The 14,297-nt window shown below is 36.7% G+C and overlaps 2 long non-coding RNA genes across 2 annotated transcripts; both read right to left on the minus strand.

Annotated features, from left to right (window-relative positions):
• Nucleotides 1-931: 931 nt before the first annotated feature.
• LOC148692668 (uncharacterized) lies at nucleotides 932-3,141 on the minus strand. The gene is made up of 5 exons (XR_015952901.1): nucleotides 3,007-3,141; nucleotides 2,769-2,912; nucleotides 2,508-2,668; nucleotides 2,333-2,406; nucleotides 932-1,446 (listed from the first exon to the last, which is right to left on the minus strand). It is a non-coding gene; the product is annotated as an uncharacterized LOC148692668 (long non-coding RNA).
• A 1,243-nt stretch (nucleotides 3,142-4,384) lies between these two features.
• Nucleotides 4,385-9,848, minus strand: LOC148692669 (uncharacterized). The gene is made up of 5 exons (XR_015952902.1): nucleotides 9,533-9,848; nucleotides 9,295-9,438; nucleotides 9,034-9,194; nucleotides 8,859-8,932; nucleotides 4,385-7,972 (listed from the first exon to the last, which is right to left on the minus strand). It is a non-coding gene; the product is annotated as an uncharacterized LOC148692669 (long non-coding RNA).
• Nucleotides 9,849-14,297: the final 4,449 nt, after the last annotated feature.

A 14,297-nucleotide genomic window follows, 5' to 3' on the forward strand; every position in this document is an offset into this window, starting at 1 on the left:
GCTTGATTGAGTCAATTTTGTCAGTGTATAAGTGCAACCTCAATTATGCACTCCAAATTCCAATAGTTTGACGGTAGAAAGTCAAAGTTTGTGAAAAATAAAATAGTTAAGAGTTTGTTTGGTATTTAACTTGAATTCAACTTTTTTTAACTCAAAATTAATTTTTGAGTCTCAAGCCTAAAATTCTTATTTGGTATGATTATTTTGAAAATATGAACTCAAAAACAACTTGAAATATAGCTTATCTCATGAAAACATAAAAAGTTTGTTTTTAAAATTTATAAAACTAAAAACTTACTCTTATCTCCTCTTTTTTTGAGAGAGATTTTTCAATGTGATCGAAACACGAGTGATACAACACGTGTCATTATATAAATGATGATATATGTGTGTTAAAAGTTAATAACTTAAATTATAAAAATTTTCACCACTTATATAAAAATATGTGATGTACTACTGTATTCCGGTTACAATGAAAATTTTCTTATTTTTTGAATCCTGTTTTCTCCATCCCATCCCTCTCCATTGTCTTCTCTCTCCCATCTCTTTCGCTTTTCTATGTTTTATCTCTTTATCTCTCTGTCTCCCGATCTCTTCTGATCTCCTCTCTCTCGAACCCCTCTTTGCCTCTTGCCGTTCTCTGTTTCTCCCTTTCTTTTAACTTTTTCTGTCTCTCTCTAGGTCCTCTGCCTTGGGCCACTAGTAGAAAAGAGGAAATTGGGGAGTTGCTGGCAGATTTTTTTTTTTTTAAATTGTTAGCACTTAAAAAACAATTTTGACTCATCTCAAAAAAGTTTTTGAGTTTTATAAAAAATTGTTCTTAAGAGGTGGTCTTAAGAAATATTTTTAAAATTTATGAATATTTTTTGTAAGATACCAAATAAGCACTAGATTTTTTTTTTTTTTCTGTTATTCAATGAAACTAATTTCATTACATAAACTCTAACATTATATTGGAATTGTAAAACATATAATAAAAACTGCACAAACTACATTGGATAAATGTCACACAACTAAAAATCTTATATCACCAAAATTTAATTTTATCTCAAACCAAGCCCAAATACCCTAGAAAACAAAACTCCTAAAACAACCCAATCCTAAATCGTGAGAACTATCACCACCACTTGAAGCAATGACACCAACGCTCTCTCTACATCTGCTCAATAAAACATTATGGGGGAAGAGATATTAATAAAGAAAACATGGTCTCTGGTGATCAAATTGCGCATAATAGTGATTCCTCCAAAAGTGTTGACACACCCCGTCCCGAAGGAGGGCATGCTGGCCGTCACGTGAGAGTGACGTAACCATTTGCACAGTACGGAAGCTTTAAAGATACACAATTTCTAAGATGAAACACCCGAAGGTGAGTCCTCATTTGGTCCATTCTGTCAGAACACCGTGAAATTCCTCGTAGTCACCACACCTTTGCAATTCTTGAACCTGGAGGGGCGCAAAACAAAGTTGAGTGGGTCAGCAAAACAATTCTTTTCCAAATCCAAACACTTCTCAAAACTTTGTAACCCCTCGCCGTAAAACAAGTATAATTTCCCAGAAAATAAACATATATACGTATGTACAAATATGCCAAACATGCTCCAAAATATGCCATTCATGCTTGAGAATATGCCATTCATGCTTGAGAATATGCAACATTAGAATCTCATAATAAATGTAAATGCTCAAGCATAATTCACATCAATAACATATAATGATAGAGCTCCAATCTCAACTCAATATCTGAATCTGCACACGAGTCGGAGCCACCTAACGTGGTCTGCACGACAGGACTGGGTGTAATATATACGCTCTAGTGCTACGATCACGTGAAGACTGTGCGAATAATCGCGGGTCACCTACGAGTCGGAACCACCTAATGTGGTCTCCACGACAAGGCTTGCACCTAACTTGGATCCAAGGCGAGCGTGTGGTGCTGGTGAACATACACGTGAAGGGCTCTGCCCCTCTCTGGGCGGGAGCACTAACACCGGGGGTGCAGATTATGAGCTCTCTAAGCATCTCAAACTACTAATGAAATACAACCATGAATACCACTTACCTGGTACTTACCTTTGCGTCCACAGCACCAAATACACATAAATATAAATGTATGCTACTACCAATGCATGTGATGATAGTAGTTCAATCGTAGCTTACCTGGGCCTCCTCAGCACCATGCAACAGTATGCATAATTATGGTAATGCACATATTAAAATATGATGCATATATGACAGGATAATTAATTCGTATTTCTTTTAAAATACGTTTCTGGGAAATACATCAAGCATACGTATATATATATATACTGAAAAATAACTGCCCACTCACTGATCACATCGACGTCTCGTAGGTCTCTGAGCCTCCCCTAGGTTGGTTACATTCTTCTTCTGTAATATTTTCACCTAAACAAAAAGTAACCAAATTGACGTTATTTAACGCACATACACCAAACATTCGTCCATAACTTTCTCATACGTTACTCAATTTGGGTGTATGAATATACCACGGTGATCTACACGACGTCACGAACGCGTGACAATTTTCAGAACTCAATTTGGAGCTCTCACGCGCCCCCACGCGCCCTGTTCACGCGCTGCCCACGCGCGCGTCTTCTTCCTCGCGTCGCCGGACTGGTTCGCCGGCGGTGGTGTTTTGCCGGAATTTCTGGGTAAATTTCAAAGTGTCATAACTTCTTCATTTCTTAACCATTTTCGACGTACTATATATCAAAATGAAGGTATTGACGAGACGAACACATCCATACCTGCCTTGACCCCTAACTCGCCGTGGTTTCGCCGGAAAACCCCTCGAAAGCTCCGGCCAACTTTGACCACGATGATCCCGACGTCCAAACTTCTCCAACGAAGTACTCCGAGGCTCCTTGGGACCTCACTAAGACATCTATGAGCTTCAAAATCCCAAAAACAAGCTAGATTAAATTCGCATGAACAGTGTTCAAAACGGATTACCTCGGATCGACGCGAAAACGAAGGATTTCTCACCTGAAAATGGTATGGTTGCACTCGTACGAGCTTCACGAGTTCGATGGTGTCCTTAGTTTCTTCGATCCATCAAGGTTTGGGTGATGTGTGTGTTGTCCGTACGTTTTCTGAAGGAAGAAGAAGGAAGAACGGAGCTCGGGAGAGAGAGAGAGAGAAGTGACAGAAAAGAGACAGAGGGAGAGGGAATCACGGGAGAGAAAGAGAGTGTGTGAGTGTGTGTGTGGTCCTACAACACTACACAACACAACACTACACGTAAATGTAACGAACTAGGGGTAAAATTGTAATTTCAAATGTACGTTTCGATATTTCCGGGACGGGATGTCACAACCTACCCTCCTTAATAGAATTTCGTCCCGAAATTCAAAACAACCAATCAACGACCCCTAGTGGTCAAAGAACAATCTAGGATACAAATCCCTTATCCAATCTTCTGTCTCCCATGTAACTTCCTCGACTGACTGATTTCTCCACAAAACTTTCACTAAATTCACCGTCTTGTTCCTCAGAACCTTCTCTTTCCAATCTAAGATCGTTAACGGTTCCTCGTCATACGTCAAATCTGGATTAATTCTCAATAGTTGCACCGGAACTCCATGTAACGAATCTGCCATCTAGTGACAACGCATCGAAATATAATGCATTATGCACCTTAGCAAATTCTGAAGACATCACCACTTGTATGCAACTTCATCGATTCCTTTAGTGGTCAAAAACGGTCTAATGTGTTTAAGACTTATTTTGTCTCCTTTCCAAATCTCACTATTTCTTTTCGTGATGAAATTTCTAAAAATGTTGAATCATGAAACACATCATGCTCTTACAAACTCTGGAAGTAAATCAAGCAACTTCACCTACTCTTCGATGATCACATAAAGTCCGAGGTACTTAGGACTTAATTTGCTTTCCTTTCCAAGCCGTATCATACTTTTCTAAAGTGAAAACTTCAAAATTATAAGATCATCTACGTTAAACACTCGATTAGTGACATGTTCAACTATTAATCTCTTTTGCCATTCCTGACTACTCTCAGGTTAAACTTAATCACCTGAATACTTTGAGAAGACTTATCCATAGTTTCAGGGCCTACCAAAACTCTTTCGTGATCGAATCTTCTCTATCCAGAAGTATTTCTTCCACAAATCAACAAAAATCGACACATTTCATAGTCCTTATGGCGTTACATCGAAAACTGCGCAACCAACATACTTAAAAAAACTCAGCAGTTCCGTAACCCAAATTTCTTCTCCATAAAACATATAAGTACTGTTGCACTGTGGTTGTTACTCAACACTGGAGTAAATGTACTAACTTGGTACATTGATCAACTATCACTTCAAGTTCAATCATAACCATCATATTCTTGAACTCAGCAATCTTTCTTTTTCCCTTCTTTCTTTGCCTTGGTTAATTCTTAATTTTCTTCGTTAACCATTTAAGTCTTGAGTACGACCTTACTAAAAAGACTTAACTTGAAAATTAGCAATTACAACTTCTTCTCAAACTTCCATTCTCAACTTTACTTCAGTTGATTTCCAATCCACAAGAAGACAATCTTGGCAAGCGTGCCAGACATTAACTCTTACCACCGTCTTTTCACCAAGTGCATCAGCTAGAACAATTTTATGATCACCCTGGTCGTACAATCATGTTCATTAAACAATTCAATCCACCTTCGCTGCCTCATATCAAAATCCTTCCAAGTAATGGATATTGGAGACTTTTTGGATTCGTAAAAATCTTGCATTCTTACCAAATATAATGTCTTCATAACTTCACAGCAAGAATGGTAATCATGACTTCCAAATCACCAGTAGGGTAATTCATTTCATGAGGTTCCTTTTGTCGTGAAACGTATGCAATCACCCTAACATTTGCATCAACATGCATCCAATACCATTCAAGAAACATCACTAAAATTTATGATTACCACTATTCTCTGGGAATACTAAAATACGTGCATGAGTGAGGAAATACTTCAGTTGTTGAATTCTTTGCTCACAATTTCCTTCCCACTCATACATAACCTCTTTTCTCAACAATCTCGTCAATGACAAAGCAATGACTGAAAAATCTTTCACGAACCGTCCCTGATAGCTTGTTAAGCTAGGATAACTCCGAATCCCAATCACGATTCGTGGTTGTTCTAAATTCTCAATTTCTGCTACCTTTTATGAATTCACTTGAATGCCTGAAGCTGATATAATATATCTCAAAAATGCTACTTGATTCATCCAACATTGGCATTTGCTAAACTTAGCATACAATCGACGTTCCCTCGATCTTTGCAATACCGATTTAAGATGTTTAGCATACTTTGCTCTTGTCTTATCAATCTTTTCAATAGCAACGACAACAAATCGGTCTAGATATCATTGGAATACTTCATTCATCAAATTCATAAGGTAGTAGATGCATTCGTCACTCCGAATGGCATCACCAAAACTTGAAATGACCTTAACGAATCCTGAAAGTTATCATAAGGGCATCCTCAACGATAATCTTCAACTAATAATATCCAAACCTCAAGTCCATCTTAGAAAATATACAACCACCTAGAAGCTGATCAAACAACCATCAATGTGAGGTTACGAATAACGGTTTTCAATTGTTACTCGATTCAATTGCTTATAATCAAAGCACAGCCTTAACGTCCATTTTCTTTCTCACCAATAAACTGGGGTTCTCCCAACGTAATGCACTAGGTTGAATAAAAACCTTTATCAACCAATTTCCAATTCTCTTAGTTCAAAAGGTAACATTCTATAATATAAGGTTTGTACCTGGAGATAAATCAATAGTGAACTTTACATCTTTGACTGGCGGCAATCCAGGTAAATTCTCAGGGAAAATGTCAGGTAAATGTTTGACTACTCCCACTTCTTCCACACTACTAGGAGTGACATCACTTAGCACCACATGATATAAATATCCTTGGCAGCCTTTTGATAATAATCTCTTTGCTCTCACAGCATAAATAACGGCCTGCCTCACTCCACTTTGCATACTTACAAAAGTAATCTTTAGTCATCCAGACCGATGGAAAATAATTGGTTTCCCGGAAATAAAGTATATACTCATATACGTAATATATCTTGCACACATTCAGTACCACTTCGCGTGGTCTGCAACTCATCACTGTAAATAACATAATATGCTCTAGAATAACATTGAGATCTACAATCTAATGGAACAAAAGTAGCTAGCAACAATACATACTCTACTAATACTGAGCACTCTGAATAAGTACGATACTAACATAGGATGACCTATCGGTTTACTTGCTTAACGAATCCACGAATAAGTTATTAATATTACGGTCTGCAGCCCGCAATACTGATAAATCATCGTTGTCTCGATAAGTAAGCAACAACTCTCGAGGGTGTAATATTACTATTTTGCCACTCATTAGGAAATACATACACACGTCTCAACCGCGTTTAAATACTACTTTCAAGGCAATAACAATAATAACGTAAAATTTCTACATTATTAACAAATAGACTCTAGCTAAGTCATTAAGAATAATTATCGTACCCCTAATCAAATCCAAATAATTCTGAGTATCTTGCAGTGATGTGTGGTTAACACATCCCTGGGCTTGTTGTTGTCTCCCACAACCTCTATTAGTGTAAATACTTCTTTCATGTACACCACGGCCTAACTGACCATAATTAATAGATCCAGGAACTTGCTGAATCGGCGCTAGTTGTGGTAAAGAAGACTGCTAGGGCTTCTGTTGGCTTTGGACATAATTTGCAGTTCTATGTCCTATCTATCCACTTGTAAAGCGTCCAATGCTTCCTCGCCTACATTCTCAAAGGTGTCCATTATTGTACCTACAACCCAAAGGTACATTTCTTTTACCAAAATCACCTTGTCTCTGTGATCTGGGATTACCAATACATCTATCACTTCGCTTCTGGTCAATGGCATTAAAACATTTGCCAAAAGAACTAGAATTAGCTTCACTTCTTTTGAAGTTCCGAATCTTTCGAGGTTCTCGAGATGACTGGCCTTTACCCTTGTCATCATTCCTCTGATTCCTATTCCTTTATTCTTCTTCACTCTCGCTGAACATGTTCTCAGAGTCCTCAAGACTCAACAACATCTTGTATACTCCTGGTAAGAATTACAATGGATAGTGGTCACCCAAAATACCACTGCCTTATGCCACCCAGCCTAAAACAATATAACACTTCAATAAAAAAAAACAGCAATATTTGAATGGGACGAGGCAAGTCTGAGAACTTTCTATAATACTCATTGATCGTCAGCTTTCCTTGTCTCACATTTGCAAACTCTTGCTTTCTACCATCATAAGATGCCAAAGGAAATAATTCTTTTCTTTAAACAAATCCTTAAACAATTCTTAATCGGCTGTTTCCTTCGGTGACAACGAATTATACTCCTGTTTCTACCAGGATACAAGTTCATAACTCAAACCAGGTAGTCGTCTCAACCCTTCTGTCAAAGGAAGATTCCTTTGACTTGCATAATCTAAAACATCTTTTCCAATTGGTTAATCCATCACTTTGCTCCCTCAGGTCCATCATTTTTCCATAAGGTGATTCAAATTCAACTCATAACCCATCTTACAATGTCCCTTTTTGATAATATACTGAATCACCAAAATAATAATTTCCCCTCACAGCTAAATCAGGGAGACTAAGTTCCTCTAACTACGTGGTTTGCTACGAGGCGGTGTAGTTCTGACAGAATTCACTAGAACTTCTCAAGATGTCCAAGATTGAAACTTAGGCTCTGATACCAACTGACACACCCCGTCCCGAAGGAGGGCATGCTGGCCGTCACGTGAGAGTGACGTAACCATTTGCACAGTACGGAAGCTTTAAAGATACACAATTTCTAAGATGAAACACCCGAAGGTGAGTCCTCATTTGGTCCATTCTGTCAGAACACCGTGAAATTCCTCGTAGTCACCACACCTTTGCAATTCTTGAACCTGGAGGGGCGCAAAACAAAGTTGAGTGGGTCAGCAAAACAATTCTTTTCCAAATCCAAACACTTCTCAAAACTTTGTAACCCCTCGCCGTAAAACAAGTATAATTTCCCAGAAAATAAACATATATACGTATGTACAAATATGCCAAACATGCTCCAAAATATGCCATTCATGCTTGAGAATATGCCATTCATGCTTGAGAATATGCAACATTAGAATCTCATAATAAATGTAAATGCTCAAGCATAATTCACATCAATAACATATAATGATAGAGCTCCAATCTCAACTCAATATCTGAATCTGCACACGAGTCGGAGCCACCTAACGTGGTCTGCACGACAGGACTGGGTGTAATATATACGCTCTAGTGCTACGATCACGTGAAGACTGTGCGAATAATCGCGGGTCACCTACGAGTCGGAACCACCTAATGTGGTCTCCACGACAAGGCTTGCACCTAACTTGGATCCAAGGCGAGCGTGTGGTGCTGGTGAACATACACGTGAAGGGCTCTGCCCCTCTCTGGGCGGGAGCACTAACACCGGGGGTGCAGATTATGAGCTCTCTAAGCATCTCAAACTACTAATGAAATACAACCATGAATACCACTTACCTGGTACTTACCTTTGCGTCCACAGCACCAAATACACATAAATATAAATGTATGCTACTACCAATGCATGTGATGATAGTAGTTCAATCGTAGCTTACCTGGGCCTCCTCAGCACCATGCAACAGTATGCATAATTATGGTAATGCACATATTAAAATATGATGCATATATGACAGGATAATTAATTCGTATTTCTTTTAAAATACGTTTCTGGGAAATACGTCAAGCATACGTATATATATATATACTGAAAAATAACTGCCCACTCACTGATCACATCGACGTCTCGTAGGTCTCTGAGCCTCCCCTAGGTTGGTTACATTCTTCTTCTGTAATATTTTCACCTAAACAAAAAGTAACCAAATTGACGTTATTTAACGCACATACACCAAACATTCGTCCATAACTTTCTCATACGTTACTCAATTTGGGTGTATGAATATACCACGGTGATCTACACGACGTCACGAACGCGTGACAATTTTCAGAACTCAATTTGGAGCTCTCACGCGCCCCCACGCGCCCTGTTCACGCGCTGCCCACGCGCGCGTCTTCTTCCTCGCGTCGCCGGACTGGTTCGCCGGCGGTGGTGTTTTGCCGGAATTTCTGGGTAAATTTCAAAGTGTCATAACTTCTTCATTTCTTAACCATTTTCGACGTACTATATATCAAAATGAAGGTATTGACGAGACGAACACATCCATACCTGCCTTGACCCCTAACTCGCCGTGGTTTCGCCGGAAAACCCCTCGAAAGCTCCGGCCAACTTTGACCACGATGATCCCGACGTCCAAACTTCTCCAACGAAGTACTCCGAGGCTCCTTGGGACCTCACTAAGACATCTATGAGCTTCAAAATCCCAAAAACAAGCTAGATTAAATTCGCATGAACAGTGTTCAAAACGGATTACCTCGGATCGACGCGAAAACGAAGGATTTCTCACCTGAAAATGGTATGGTTGCACTCGTACGAGCTTCACGAGTTCGATGGTGTCCTTAGTTTCTTCGATCCATCAAGGTTTGGGTGATGTGTGTGTTGTCCGTACGTTTTCTGAAGGAAGAAGAAGGAAGAACGGAGCTCGGGAGAGAGAGAGAGAGAAGTGACAGAAAAGAGACAGAGGGAGAGGGAATCACGGGAGAGAAAGAGAGTGTGTGAGTGTGTGTGTGGTCCTACAACACTACACAACACAACACTACACGTAAATGTAACGAACTAGGGGTAAAATTGTAATTTCAAATGTACGTTTCGATATTTCCGGGACGGGATGTCACAAGTGTGGTAGCACTAATTTTAGAAAAATAAACAAGTTTAGAGAGGGTTCTTAAGGGAGAATTTAATTTTAGAAAAATAAAAACAAGCTTAGAGAGGGTTCTTAGGGAAGAATTGGATTTTAGGAGGTAAAGAAAAGGTGATTGAAACAAATATCCAAGAAGTTATAAGTTTTCAATCAAAAGAAGATTGTGAATTTCTTGTTTTTATTTTTCTCCATAAGATTTCCATACAACATTTCAATACTATTTTTGCCTCTCTTGTAATTTCTTTCACCTAATGCTAATACCAGCAGACAATATTATGATTACGTACTACAAAAATTTCTCATCATTGAGAAGTACAAATCAAATTACTTTTTCATTTTCCAAATGATTAGAATTATTAAGTCAACATGATAACATATTGTATTCTAGTCTTATCAATATTTTTCTCCTTTTAGACGGCTGTAGACCGTATAGATTTAATGGATGAGATCTATGAAAAATCTTTTTGATCAATCATAGACATTATTATTATTGAGATTAATAAAAGTTTATAACTATACATCTATACATCTATATATAATAGAGTGCATGGTGTAGTAATTTTATAAAAAAAATTCCTTTTGTTTTAGACGGTCTTTAGAGACTATAATTTGTAGAGATAGAGATCGTCGAGATTGAATCTCACATTAATAGAAGGAACGTCTTACATTGATTTATACGTAAGCTACTCCACATATTAATAATTAGTTCTACGTCGCAACCTTAACTTTCTTAAGAGATCACCTATGACAGATCTCGTTGGATCAATGATAGACCTTGTTGTTATTCTGAGACTGAAAAAAAAAAAGGGTTCTAACAAATTTTCCCAACAGCCAATGACAAAAGGTCTAGGGTCCACTTGTGCAATTTCAAAGAAAATTTCTCTCACAATCAATCATATTCTCTGATATTCTCGATCAGCAATTCAGCACAAGTATGAAGGATGGGAAGCCATTTATATGCATGTTCATTTTCTTGGTTTGCTAAAGGTTTGGAAAATATAAAAAGTAATGTTATGTAGACTAAATTTGAAGGTTAAAATTGTAAATTAAATGATATGTCACAAATACAAATGAGCACGTCTATCAACGATACGTAATAAATCAATCATCAATTTACATGTCTTTTAATTTACAAAATTAGTCTACCTAACATTACTTAAATATAAAACTATGAGCCAATTTTTTAAGAGGGATTCCGCTCCAGTATTTATAGGGCGAGATCCATAACATTTTCTTATTGTCCGAAATGTGATTGTGTATTACCTACATAGCACCGTTCACAGTAGATCGAGATCGATGTAAAGCTGATTATATATATATATATATATATATATATAAATAAATAAATGATGAGCTCCACTATTTATAGAGCGAGATCGATGTCGATAACTTTTTCCTATTATCCGAAATGTGATTGTGTATTACCCACACGTCACTGTACACAGTTGACATAATTCACAATAAGAAGCCGGTTCTATGTATGTGTGTGTACAATGCCATATGCAAAGCTTCATATATAAACAAACAATCACCTCTCTCTCTCTCTCTCTCTCTCTCTCTCATGTGCAACTCTCATGCCAAACCCAGAAATGACAAAACAAATAAATAAGGGAGGTTGTAACCTACTAACATGGCACTAATAAAACCAGAAAGCACGATGTCCATAAACAAGACGAAAAGTATAGACCACAAATATAAACTTTCATTTTTTTCTTCCACATGTTTGCACCATGCATGCAGCAGCCAGTAGCACTATATTCCTAGATGGTGCATTATCTTAAACCAGCAGGGTCAAGTCATGTCTTGTGCCCTTTTATATTTGTTGCCATTAACCTTACAAAAATCTCAGATTCCTACAACCCATGAATATATGTATTGGATGCTATCTGAAATCTAAAACATATTTCGATCCAGATCCAAACCACTTTCCTCGCTTTTTCATAAATTATTTGTGAGCTAATATATTCACATGAACAACTTATGAATTATTGTTTTTCCTTAAAACTCATTTTCCTTAATTACTTGCTTGCATGCAAATGTAAAATGAGAACATATTTTCATTCTTTTATATAATATTTTACTCAAGCTCAAGTGTTTCGTAGTTTTTTGTTCTTGACCTTTCAATAATTAGGCATATTATATTATACACGTAAGTACATACAATGTATTATAGTACACGTGACGAATAACTAAAATAATAATCTAATTTAACGCAAGCTTTAATTAATAAGCCATCTTTAAAAATGGCAATATAATTTTCTAGAAAATTTACTTACCGAAAAACTAAGAAATAAATGAGAATTTGACGAAGTACTTCCTTTCTTTTTCAATCTGGCAGTGCACAACTTTGAATTTGGATCTTCTTCAGATCTTAGTGATCGGTGTTTAAATTTTAAAGATCAAGAAATTTGAACTTTTAATTTATGTGAAAGAGAAATCAAAGTGTGTGAAATGGGCTAGCAAAATATGTTAATGAAGACTGTCAAATTTAATTTAAATGATTTGGATTGTCTGGCCATTTGATTCTAAAGAATGAGATTCGGAGATCTCTGTCCCACAACTTCACTATACAAATTACTGCTACGTGAAAAAGTAACATCACTTCCATACTTGCACAGAAAATTTTTATATCCTACAAAATAATTCTTTATTTCTACCTTAGATAGGAAGCCTTTATGAGCTGCTTTTCACAAAGAAAACTTCACAATTAGAAGTGGGGTCGATGGAGGGATCATTTAGTTATTGGCTTTCTTGCCTAAAAACATTCGACGGTGTCCTCCTCTACCTTCTTTTGATGTTACTTGTTAGTGTCCCTTTTCGCCTACTTTGGCTCATATACAACTATATCGCTTTCTCTTTTTAGACGTTCTTACTACCAAATGTTTCTTTCCTAACTTTTCCTTTTCCCTTTTATCGGTAACTTGTATTCACGTCAAGCATGATGTAAGCTCACACATACAGTTACTTGGTGGAGGAGAAATTATTGTGTTACAATAGAAAAACTCACAAAGATATTTCAATTTTTCCGTGGTCATCATCATGTCATTCATTAGCGTTAAAAATTGAACCCATAAGATGCTGTGTGAAATTTGAGTTTAAAATTCGTCTCCAACCACTAGACCAGTCCGTAGTGATTACGATAGTGAAATACATCAACGTGGAATAACTAGTTTGCTTGTTATATATATATTTACTGATACTATACATTAAGAGAGGTTATTTAAGCCTATGTATGATAACATATGGATTGTTTATACGATATGACATTATCTCAGTAATGTGAGGCTGTACTTCCGGACATGAGTTTCATACCCTCAGCATATATACTAATTCTATGTATGTACAAGTACCCATCAGACGTGGCCTTAATGTGCACAAGATGTTCATATATGTTGCTTTTGATGAGTTAAACATAAAAGGAGAGAAACTGGAAGTTTCCCATCTTCCTACAAGTGAAGCACACGTGAGGACCATAATATTATATCATGGATGATTTTCGTTTCATATATTGTAAGGTGTACAATAACTTATAGAAAGTGAATGACAATTTACAGTTGAAATGTGGTAAGGAGATCTCTAATCAAATCAAGAGAGTATTTGTTCTAAAAGTTGTCCAACCTTTGAAGGGTCTATATCAGTAAATATTTCTAAGGACCATGCATGATTAGCTACAAGCAATTAATATTAGTTGCTGACTAGTTTGGAATCGTTTTTAAAATGAATGAATACACTCTTGGTGAAAATGTTTTTGAAACCAATCCTTAGTATACACAAATGAACTTCTTAGCACTTCAAGTGTTTTGGAACGCAAAAAAATTTTCTTTAAAAACGTTTACAGTCATTTTAAAAGCACTTCCAAATGAACCATGCATTCTTAAACTATAGCATTACATATGCTCATGTTTCTGTCATTTTAAAGAGAGAATTTATTGATAAAAGTAATTTATGAAAGTCCTAACATTAGAGTTCAGCTTAACAATTTGTTGTTATGGAATTTAAATCTGAATTTACAGTTTAAAAGACTGACCCAGTTGATCAATATTCTTTAACAAGTTCAATTCTTCATCATTTTTTTGTTAAACATGAAAATATTGCAATAAAACTTTTTCTAGCATAAATATACTGAAATCACATCTACACACAAATATTAATCTTTTTCTCCGACTGGGTAGCCACTATCATAAAAAAAAATTAAAAAATATGCACGACAACTTAGTTATATATGAAAAGAGAGACAAAGGGAGCATGTTACCACCACCCCATTGATCCCAAGAAATTAAACAAGGCACTAATTATAAACTCCAATGGATGCCGTGAGCAATAATGCAACATTAGCTTTGCTTTGTGCAGGTAATTTGGGTTTGATTTGTGAATAAATACTAATTAATTACTTAAAAACTCTGAATTGATG

Source organism: Pyrus communis, chromosome 11 (assembly GCF_041283825.1).
Source record: "Pyrus communis isolate YQ-2024b chromosome 11, ASM4128382v1, whole genome shotgun sequence".
Classification (NCBI taxonomy): Eukaryota; Viridiplantae; Streptophyta; class Magnoliopsida; order Rosales; family Rosaceae; genus Pyrus; species Pyrus communis.